Here is an 11,300-nt window from a genome sequence, read left to right as displayed (position 1 = left end):
GAGAACAGCGTCGCTCTCACCCCTCTCGAAGAACTATAATACCTCGTGATAAGATTTCAAATGAATCACCTCCAATAAGCAACAAACCACAATCACGTGCAGACAACACGTTAACCCCGAATACCCCGACAGTGGATAAAATATTAGCCCTTATGGAGCAGGTGACCTCCCTCATCATAGAAGCTCTTCGGCCTCGCAATGGATAATGCACTGTCTCTGGTGGTGCAGTGGAATTGTCGAGGCTTTGCGAATAAGGCCTCTGAAGTGAACATCCGTCTTCGCGACAAAAAGCTAAAGGCGTGGGCCTTCTTACTTCAAGAGCATAACTCACTTCCTCGCCTTTCAGGATTCTGCGCTTACCATTCACCTTCCATTTCTGATCGCCGTTGCACCACCTCTTCCCACAGCCCAGGTAAATCCGCAATTTATATTCACACTTCAGTTCCCCACACACCGATCGACCTTTCACGCTGGTGTAACACACGCCAAGAGGTGGTAGCACTCCTAGTTAAGCCTGTACGCACGCCACTCATACTAGTTTCCTTTTATGGCCGTCCTGGTTCCGCATCTCCTAATCTTGGATGGGTTCGTTTTCTGCGTTCTACCTACTCGGGTATCTCTATTCTAGTCGGTGGAGACTTCAATGGCGCACACACCTCGTGGGGTTACCCATCGGATTCTCCCAGGGGTGCACACATCCAGGGAAGCTTTTCAGATAATTCTTTTCACCTTTTAAACCACCCGCATACATCTACCCGTCCACGAGGTGGGCCTTATTCACCTGATTTGACTTGGTGGTTAGGCCCTGGTAGCCCTCGTTGGGCTGTTGAACCAGATGCCTGGGGTAGTGATCACAGTCCTATCTTTATCTCTCTCACTCCTTCGCGGATACGTAAAATACGCCGTAGCGTACGAATAACATCTTGGGACTCTGTACGCGCAGACAATCGCTTATCTGATTTCACCCCATCATCAGCATTGTCTACTTTCTCGGCTGTTCTTGCGTCCCACACGATTACCACCACTGTAAATGAAGACGAGCCAAACCCGGACATCCACCTCCTGAATCTTTGGGCTCTGCGTCGCCAGGCAGATCATTATGCTGCTCGTAACCCCGATGACCCATCGGCTATCCCCGCTCTTCACCGGGCTACCGCGCGTGCGAGGCGGTATGAAAAGCGTCTAGGAAGGCAACGTTGGGTTTCATGGTGTGAGCGCCTCTCCTCCAAGCAGAGTAATCGACAACTTTGGAGAGTGTTTCACGCCATGGAGCGCTCTTCTCAAGTTTCTGATTACACAGAGAGCATTCGCCTTGCTATGAATGTAGATGAGGACACATTTGCAAAACAGGCGGCCAGACAGTTTTTTCCCCACTATGATTCCACCTCAACTTCTCCACCTTGCTTACCGGTTACTGAACCTCCCGATGCGATTACTTCTGACCTAACCATGGCAGAGCTGCTGGCCTCCATTGAACGCCTCAAATCTAACTCTGCTCCCGGCCACGACGGCATACCTAACTCCTTATTCCGCAACTTGGAAGGGACTGCTTTGCAGGCCCTGCTTGATGCATTCAATGACGTGTGGCATTCTGGTGTCATGCCGGACGAGTGGAAGCATTCTATTGTTGTTCCAATACCGAAGTCAGGTCATCCTCCAGTATCTCTCTCGGCCCTTCGTCCAATTTCCCTGACGCCAACAATCTGCAAGCTTTACGAAAACATTCTCGCCACTCGCTTATCGTGGTGGTTGGAATCCCATGATTGTTATCCAGAATCCCAAATTGGCTTCCGCCCACAAATAGGAACGGAGGACGGTCTTGCTACTTTGGCTGCTGACGTGCTTCACCACTCTCCGCACAGTCATCTTGTTAGAACTGTGATCGCTACAGATATAACAAAGGCATATGATAACATCCATCACTCAGCCATTCTTGCCTCCCTGCAAACTCTTGGTCTTTCTCACAGGTTTCTCCTCGCCATTCACGCCTTTCTAACAAATAGAACATTCAGTGTGCGTGTCCATGGAAAGCCCTTTGGTCACTTCCCCTCAAACAGAGGAGTGCCCCAGGGCTCCGTTCTCGCCCCTACTTTATTTAATGTGGCCTTCATTCCACTTATTCGAGCCCTAGAGGCCATCCCTTCTATACGGGTGCTTGCGTATGCCGATGATATAACCTTATGGTGCTGTCACCCAGATACGTCTGTCCATCAGGCGGCCCTCCAGCATGCGCTGGATGTATTGACATTTCGCCTCCCTCCTTTGGGCCTAACTCTTTCTCATACAAAATCCTGTTTCATTCGAATTGGAAATAAAGCTGGCTTACGGAAAGCTCCCAATATAAATTTTATGATAGATAATACCCCAATTCCTCAGGTACAAACCGTTCGCATTCTTGGTCTTCTTCTACATTCCTCTGGGACTGGCACACCGTGGCTGACAGCTATCCGTAAGACCGCTCACGCTACTTTAGGTCTCAGTCGTCGCATAGCTATGCGCTCTGGCGGCGCGCGTGCTCACATGGCCCGCCAACTTGTTCGCTCTGTCCTCGAGCCATGTATAATATACCAGGCACAGTTTCAACGTCTCACCCGCAGACAGTGGGACTCCCTTGAGGCCATCAATCGTGAGGCTATGCGTGCAATAACGTACCTCCCCCGCCTAACACCCATACCAGTACTTCAGGAGTATGCCCAGCTAAATACGCTCACTGAACTCGTTGATCAGCGGATGGCAAACAGAGCTCGCAAACAGTCTTTACAACTACATCATTTAGGGACACTACCTCCATGGTCGTACTGCCAGCTCACGGACAATCGCCCCACTGCTTCCCCGTCGGTATCATCCGCACATCTGCCTGAAGGGTGCATATTATATACCGATGCATCACATACTGCAGAGCGAGGAGTTACTGCTGTGTATAGTCCCTCTCATCCGCATCTCAACACTCACGTGACATATACCGCGGATACGTGCACCCCTCTGGCACTGGAACTCCAAGCAATTTACAATGCTATACATTCCCTCCCACCAGTTCCTACATTCAATGCAGTTCATCTTTACACAGACTCTCTCACTGCCCTTAAACAGCTTAAGGCCGTTCGACGCACATTCCAAATAACACAGTCCATACATTTGCTATGTTCAAAGTACCCATGTCCTATTCGCATACACTGGATTCGCGGCCATGCTCGCGATCCACATAACATACAAGCAGATGCTATGACGCATATAAACACATCAGACGATCCACCACCTTCCCCTCTTCCCCCAGATCCGTGCCTGCCCCACGTTTCCGATTCGCAAGTGTTGCGCCACCGAACACGCGCTCTCATTCCTCCGTGTTCGCACCCTCTCCCCCGTAGTCTTACTCGGCAGGAGGAGGTGACAGTGCGCCGGATCCGGGCAGGGGCGGCTCTGACCCCATCTGTTCGACATCGATGGCGGGAAAAAGACCTACCAGTGACTGACAAGTGCCCTCACTGTGACACTCCACCTGACGTCTGCGATGTGCGCCACTTGTTGTGGACGTGTCCATCAACAACGCACATCAGGCAACGGATAATCATGAAGGTGGGCCTGCGGTGGAATCGCGATAGTGATTATGAGAAATGGACAATGGACAATCGCTATACTGCTAACCTTCTCGAATTCATAAGCACAACTGGACTGCACTCCTTCTTTTAACTTTCTATCTCCTGCATCCCATTCCCCCTTTCTCAACTTATGCCTTGTGGCAAACTCTTCGAAAAAAAAACAACTAGAGTTTGCAATTCTTCCAGACTCTCAGCTAGCAGCACAATATCGTCTGCATACATCAAACCGGGGAGGCGCTGCTCTACCGCCTTTCCACTTAATCTGTATGACAGGTTAAAACCTAGGTTACTGTCTTGTATCCTCCGTTCCAGGTTTATGATATAAAGCATGAACAGCACCGGTGATAGAGGACAGCCTTGTCTTAATCCTTTGCATACTTTGACATCCTCCGTACTTCTTATCCCTTCCCACGTAATTTCTACTTTGTTATCCCGCTATATTTCCTGTAGGAACTCTATTATCTCATAACCGCTACCTTCTTCTTTTAATATGTTCCACAGGAGTTCCTTGCTTACGTTGTCGTATGCCCCGTTTATGTCCAGGAAGGCCAAATACAAAGGTCTATTTTCCACTCTAGATATTTCGATGCATTGGGTAAGCACGAACATGCAATCATCTAAGCGCCTACCATTTCTAAAGCCGTTCTGAAGTTCTCCGAGTATCTTGTTACTTTCAACCCATGCTTGCACCTTTAATTTCACCGCCTGCACGGCTAACCTGTACATTACAGATGTTATGGTAATCGGCCTGTAGGATTTTATGTGCATCCTTTCTCCTCTCCCTTTATAAATCAAATTCATTTTACTCTGCCGCCAGCTGTCCGGAATTCGCTTATTCGCTATGACTGTTTCCAAAGCTTTTAACAACGTTTCCTTACTTTTTGGACCGAGTTCATTAATCAGCTTGATCGGAATTCCATCTATTCCTGTAGATGTGTTTTTAGGAATATTTTTTTCTGCCTTTTTCCAGTTTAGATTGGTCAGTTCTAAGGTGCTTTGTATTCTGCTACCTTCTGTTGCTTCCTGATTTGCGGAGATTACCCTATTGTCGTTCTTAAATGACTCGGCTATAACTGATGTAATGTAGTTTACTGCGTTGTCCCCCTTTAAACAATTTCCCTCGTTATCTTGAATCCGATCTTGCTTTCTTTGATTCTTCTTCCCTAGCCCGCTTATATGGTTCCAGAATTTTCTTGCTCCGCCTCTAGAGGCATCGTGTATATCAGCCATCCAGCGATCGGTGGACTGTCTTATTTTACTTTGGACGAGGGCCTGCACTTGAAGTTTCTTTTGTCGATATGATTCCCATTTTTGGTCGATTTCCTCCTGAGAACCCTGTGCTTTCTTTGCCATTCGGTGTTCCCTTGAAGCAGCCCGTCGTTATTCAATAGCTTCCCTGATTTCCTTATTCCACCAGCTCCGTGGCTTCCTCTTTCTATTCCAGCGGTTTGCTGCTTTAACCTCCTTAATTTTACTCCTTATGAGTAGTTCTACCTGTTCATAATCACAGTCTTCCATGGGGCTTTTCTCTATTGCTTCCTCTATGTCTGCTGCTATCTGCGCTATTTGATCGTCGTTTAATTTTGCGTTTACGTTTTGTCTAAGTTCCATTTCTCTTTTCATCAAGGGCCCCATCTGCAGACTAATATGTTTATGATCACTTCCCAGACTACACTCCCCTTCTTCGTCTATTTCCATTTTTGTGACCTTGCTATAAATTTCCTGCGACATTAGACAATAGTCAATGGTCGTCTGCCTGTTGCGGAATTCCCACGTGATTTGGCCTTCACATTTTGTTTCTCTATTTACTATAACTAGATCGTCTCGCTCGCAGAAATCTAGCATTAGCTTCCCGTTACAATCCGAGTATCCATCCAGATCGTCGATGTGGCCGTTCATGTCCCCCAGCAGAATAATATTGGCCCCGTTTCCAAACTGGCTTATATCGTCACTGAGACATTCAACAAGATCCCTGTTTTCTTGCCTGCATTGATGTCCTGTTCCTAAATAAACTACCCCTAGGCATGTCCTTATGCCGGCAATGGTTCCTGAAACCCAGATATGTTCTTTACAAGATGATTTAATTCTTTGCCAATTTGTTCCCTGGTGTATCAACATACCTACGCCTCCACCCTTTCTTTCCGTTCTCGTTCTGTTGCACCCTTCCCAGACGTAGCCTTCTATAAACGGCGGATCTTCTAGATTCCTGAGATGAGTCTCGCAAAGAGCGTACACACCTATTTTGTCATCCTTCAACTGTTGTTCTATCTCTAGCCATTTCGCTCTTTTTCTACCTCCTTGCATGTTTATGTAGCTGATCCTAGTGCTAAATTTCTTTTTTGTACTTTTCTTTCTCGACCTACTCTTTGCCATTTTTGGGGGCTCAGCCTCCATTATTACACTTTCTTCTGCTTCACTTCTAACTACCTCTGTGCACGGAGTCCTCGCGGACCCCCTAAAAAAGCTACAGCCCTGCCTGCCAAGCGCCAGCCGATCTCTGCTCCGACCCTTCTGTTAAAATGAATGCCATCTCGCTGAAAAGCCCTACCAAAACCTGCTTTATGTACCTCCCTGTTTACCTCAACCACTTCGAACCGCTTCTCCAGGCTTAACTTTCTTATGTCCTGATTAACTGTCACCACGTCCTTTTCCACCTTTCCGTTCAATCCTAGCACCTCTGGGACTGTGCATACAACTATCTGCGTCTGCTGTGCTATCTCCCTGATCTCGTCAACTCCCTTAGCTAAACTTTCCACCACTCCTGCAGCGTCACCATTTAGGACATCGTTTAGACCCGCGGCTACTATTACCATACTGCGCTCTGCGGAATCCTTCAACAGCCTATTTTTACTCTCTTTTAGTACATCCCTCATTGTTCTCCCTGGGAAGGCTCCAACCAACACTCTCTTATCACCCCTTACACGTTCCAAGATATCTCGCTTGCACCTGTTCATGTTAGAATCTCCGGCGATAAGCACCTGGGCCTTCTCTCTCCCTGCCCCAACTGTTGGCTCCTGTTTTCGGTTATCTGTGTCCTTATCTCTGGGATTTTCATTCTTCCTTACTTCTTCCTTTTTTTCCGGCGTCTTATCTGCTTCTAAATAACTCTGACGGTTCCGATCCGCCTGACCTACTTTGCTTATGCCTTCCATGCCAGTGCTGGCCCCAGCCACGTGGCCCGCATTGGAATGTTCGTCCTTGTTGATTCCAAGGACAAAGTCGGCCCCTTTCTTTTCAATCTGAGTAAGCAGTCCAAGCAGTTTCTGATTTTTCGTCCTTAGCAAACGTACTTCATGTTCTAAATCCTCCACACGAGAAATCCTTTTCCTGGGAGTAGGGCGCCACGGCCGCCGAAGCGGCCCTCCGAGCTAGGCCTCTAGGAGAGGTAGCGGGTGGCCGCTGACGCGGCCGACTGCTGGGGAGACCTAATAGAAGGAACTCGCCGGCGCTGGGGAGCGCGCGACGAGCGAGGACGTACGCCTGCCGCTACGGACGGTAGCGGACGCAGGCGAAGGTGCCCGGCGGCAGCGACGCTGGCGCGACGGAGCGAGGCGCGACGATATCGCGGGAGGCGAGCAGGGACACATCCGCACACCTCGGAGGCCTGAACGAGAATGCGTCTGCAGGCACTCCTTCCATCTTCGTGTCGTACTCGTCGGTCTTCTTTCCATCGTCCGTGCACACCCCGCTGGCCCATGACGCACGCTCCTCTCCCCGCACTGGCCGCTGGCCTCCCCGGCGGTTAAAAAGGCCTCGCTCCTTGATTCCAACGCGCTTATCTACCCTCGTCCTTCCGCCGCTAGCATCCCGCCCCCCAAGATTAGTTGCTCACTCATGCGCACTTGCGCTTCCCACGGAAACACAATACAAATAGTTTCAAACACTTAAAGGTGCTGCGGAGCCCCACGAGATAGATGTGAGAAAACTTAAAATTAAGCGGGCACACTTTTTGACGTGCAGTGAAATTTGAGCATCTCATTTTTTTGGACCAGGTAGTTTTCCAGAATTTTGAAAGGTGAATCTTGAGCACAGACGAACGCGAAAAGAACGTTCATGTGGCTTTGCGTAAAGCATGACAGTGTTTTTGGTCACCTGCTATATGGTATCCATTATTGTCATGTTTCTAATCGATTTGCTTTCCTAAATAAACATTTCGTTTTGTTCGCTAGCACGCCCAGTGCCCTGTGGAATCAGATTTGAATATATTGTAACCCGCGCTAACCATGTCAGTTCTGGAGGGAGAAGAAGACGAAGTTCTGCGTAGTGCGCGTGGTGCTGTGACGCCGCTGCTTTTGCCTGGCCAAGCGCCTGCTCTCTGCCTCCTGTGCCTCAACCCCGTCCTTTGACCCTGTCCTTCTGGACTGCCGTCCGGGTAGCGATAGAACCCGTGACATTCTGGTGGAGGTGCGGGGTAAATGCAGCACAGCCCCTCAAAACCCGCTACTCTGAGTTCGCCCCCAAGTCTCAGCCGCCACCGCTTCGACGAGGAGGCCGAGATACGTGCCAGCCGGCGACTTCAAGGGTTTGCTCCTGAATTTGGTCTGTTGCCGAACTCAGGCTCTTCACTACTTACAATGGCCCGGAGTGCCACGATCCAATGTCAACAGACGGGCTCGTTTCTCGCAACGTCCGTGGCGTACCTACCGATGGCTCCTCGAGCGGCTGCCACGTTCCATGGCGATGCCTCGAAGATGTGGAGGATTGGCTGGAGCAGTACGACAGTATGAACATGTGGCCCGCCACAATGGCTGGAATGCCGAAAACTGTCTTCAGAATTTGTATTTCTGCCTGGACAGTACGGCTCGGCACTGGTTCGAAAACCACGAGGCCTCCCTTACATCCTGGGACACCTGTAAGGAAGAGCTGCGACGGACGTTCGCCATTCAGTATCGGCGACAGCGAGCAGAAGACCTGCAAACAAGAGTACAACGACCCGACGAAACTGTTACGAGTTTTATTCAAGACGTCCTACGACTTAGCTCCCGTGCCGACCCCCGTGCCACCGAGGAAAAAAAGGTGCGTGCACTCATGCGTGGCGTCAAGAGTGACATTTTCGGCGGGCTTATTCGTGATCCGCCGACTACAGTGGCACAATTGTAAATGAGGCGACGAACATCGAGCGAGCCTTGGTTACGCGAGCGGGCAATTATCGTCGCCTTGCTGGAGGTCCCAGCGTTTCGAACCTTTCAGCTGCTCGCTTTCCTGTTGGTTCCCTCGACACCGCAAACCTAAGGGAGATCATCCGCGAAGTTGTACGTGAGGAAATACGGCAGCTGCTTCCACCGGCTGATGGTACGGCATCCTGCGTCCTCACGGATGCTGTCCGCGAAGAAGTACAACGTGCCCTTTATTCACAGTGCTGCGTTGCTTCTTCACCTACTCAGCCCATTGAGACGTAGTGTCCATTGCTAGTCGCCCGCCGCAGCAGCCACCACTGCCGCCTGCTCGCCGTCAGTACTTGCCTGCACAACCCCGCATCCCTGTGTACGATCTTCGTCCGCAGCAGCAATGGATCAGCAAGGCTGACGCGTGGAGGACAACCGACCAACGCCCACTATGCTTCCACTGCGGAGAAGCAGGCCACGTCTACCGTCGCTGCCCTTACCACGAGCTTGGTCTTCGCGGTTTCCAGCGGAATTCTCCCCGCCCGGAGTTCGGCGAGCAACCCCGCGACATCGCGGATTATCTGCGCCGTTCACCACCACCCAACCGGTCTTCACGTTGCGACCTTCACTCGACACCATCCCGCCGGTACGATTCTCCCCTTCGCAGCAATCGACGGCAAAGCCTGTCCCCTAATCGGGAAAACTAAGCCCGGCGACGTCTGGAGGTGACGTTGCCGAACCCGTTCCTGTTAAAGAGCCTCCACGTTTTCCGCCCCGCTCCCCCACGCGAACCGACGATAAACCCGACGACCTTCCCGACGAACTTCGAGCCGAACTTCTCGCCGAACTTCCCGCCGAGCTTTCCGACGAGCTTTCTGACGAACTTCACGACGAAATCCCCGACGGAGCTTCCGACGACCGTCGCGTCACAGTGTACAATAACCTCGATGTTGTGATCGACGGATACGACGTGACGGCACTCGTTGACACCGGTGCAGACTATTTTGTTATGAGTGGGGAGCTATGCCGCCGACTTCGCAAGCTAACGACGCAGTGGGATGGCCCCGATATCAGAACCGCTGGAGGCCACCTCGTGAGACCAACCGGCAGATGCACTGCTCGTATTGAGATTAACGGTCTCAGGTGCCCGGTTACCTTTGTTGTACTATCGAAACGTTCCAGAGACATTATTCTCGGCATGGATTTTTTGAGTGATTTCAGCGCTGTAATCGACTTTACCGACCGCCCCCTCACGCTTCGTCAACCTCGATATACCTCGGCGCAAACAAAGCCCCAAGTGTGCACGGCACGCGTCTTGGCGGAGCACGTAACCGTACCGCCCCAATCTAGCGTATTTCTCCCTGTCACGTCCGACCACGTTGCTTCTGGCGAAGTTTTGCTGGAAGGAAGTGCTCAGCTGCTTCTTGAATGGGGTCTTGGTGTAGCTCGAGGTATCGCGCAGCTGGATACTGGCCTCGTACACGTCCTAGCCACCAACATTTGTGGCACTCTACAGCACCTTACGAAAAGCACGGCTCTCGGTACCATGGAGAGCATTACCGCCCCTATTCAAGTTGTTGCCCTGTCCGAAGGTGCTTTCTCCTCCTTCTCTTCGCAGCAGAACGATGCACCTTTGGGTGTAAGCATTGCACTATAATCTCTCTGTGAGTGAGAGAACCAAATTGATAACGCTGCTTGCAGAATTCCAAGACTGATCTCTACGACATCCTGAGTTCGCCAGACGACCATTGCCAAACACAGAATAATTACCGATGACGCTGCTCACCCTGTTCGTCAGTCGCCTTACCGAGTTTCTTTCAAAGAACGTGAAGTTATTCAGAACCAAGTGCAAGAAATGCTGGCCGACGATATGATCCAACCCTCGCACAGCCCATGGGCAGCTCCAGTGGTACTAGTAAAGAAAAAGGATGGCACTCTTCGATTCTGTGTTGACTATCGACGTCTCAACAACGTCACCAAGAAGGATGTTTATCCCCTTCCTCGCATTGATGACGCACTTGATCATCTACATGTCGTTACTTTTCATCCATAGATCTGAAAAGTGGTTACTGGCAAATCGAAGTTGATGAGCGCGACCGAGAAAAGACTGCTTTTATCACCCCGGATAGTCTATATGAGCTTAAAGTGATGCCGTTCGGCCTCTGTACCGCCCCAGCAACCTTTCAGCGCGTTATGGACACCGTCTTGGCCGGACTGAAGTGGCAATCTTGTCTGGTCTACCTTGCCGATGTTGTAATCTTCTCAAGCACGTTCTCCGATCATCTTCTTCGCCTGAGAGCAGTACTACAAGCTATAAGAAGCGCAGGCCTCACTCTGAAGCCAAGAAAGTACAAGTTTGCCTATGATGAATTAAAATTTCTTGGCCACGTCGTCAGTAGCGCGGGTGTTCGTCCAGATCCCGATAAAACAGCCGCCGTCGCCTCCTTTCCTAAACCATCGGACAAGAACGCCGTACGGAGGTTTCTGGGCCTCTGTGCTTACTATAGGCGCTTTGTTCCCAAAGTTTCTCATGTCGCTGCACCACTTACTTATCCCACGAAGGAGAACGTCGCCTTCCAGTGGTCGGATGAACAGCAGC

The sequence above is a fragment of the Amblyomma maculatum genome, chromosome 5 (assembly GCF_055883805.1).
Source record: "Amblyomma maculatum isolate TAMU_Amacu chromosome 5, ASM5588380v1, whole genome shotgun sequence".
Taxonomy (NCBI): Eukaryota; Metazoa; Arthropoda; class Arachnida; order Ixodida; family Ixodidae; genus Amblyomma; species Amblyomma maculatum.
Note: the sequence above shows the minus strand (reverse complement) of the source record.